We start from the raw sequence: 319 nt of genomic DNA, 5'->3' as shown, positions 1-319 counted from the left end.
TTTTTTTTTTTTTTAAAAAAAAAGCTTCAAAACTACTATTTGCTAGTGGTAACACCGTTTTGTTTTAAAATGTCTTGCGTTGTCGTTTCTTNTTTTTTTTTTTTTTTAAAAAAAAAGCTTCAAAACTACTATTTGCTAGTGGTAACACCGTTTTGTTTTAAAATGTCTTGCGTTGTCGTTTCTTATTCTGTGTTTTCACATCAGGGTCATTTCATAAAGGTCCTATCGGGAGTTGAACCCAGGTCGTTGGATTCAAAGTCCAAAATACTAACCACTATACCATAGAACCCCTTGTAAAAATTTATTTTGGAATGGTTTT

General features: G+C 30.8%; 1 non-coding gene across 1 annotated transcript; it reads right to left on the bottom strand.

The window, feature by feature from the left end:
• Positions 1–217: 217 nt before the first annotated feature.
• On the bottom strand, positions 218–289 carry TRNAQ-UUG. Its single transcript has one exon. It is a non-coding gene; the product is annotated as a tRNA-Gln (tRNA).
• Positions 290–319: the final 30 nt, after the last annotated feature.

This window comes from Cucurbita pepo, unplaced genomic scaffold (genome assembly GCF_002806865.2).
Source record: "Cucurbita pepo subsp. pepo cultivar mu-cu-16 unplaced genomic scaffold, ASM280686v2 Cp4.1_scaffold014005, whole genome shotgun sequence".
NCBI classification, from domain to species: Eukaryota; Viridiplantae; Streptophyta; class Magnoliopsida; order Cucurbitales; family Cucurbitaceae; genus Cucurbita; species Cucurbita pepo.
This window is presented reverse-complemented; position numbering and strand designations above follow the sequence as displayed.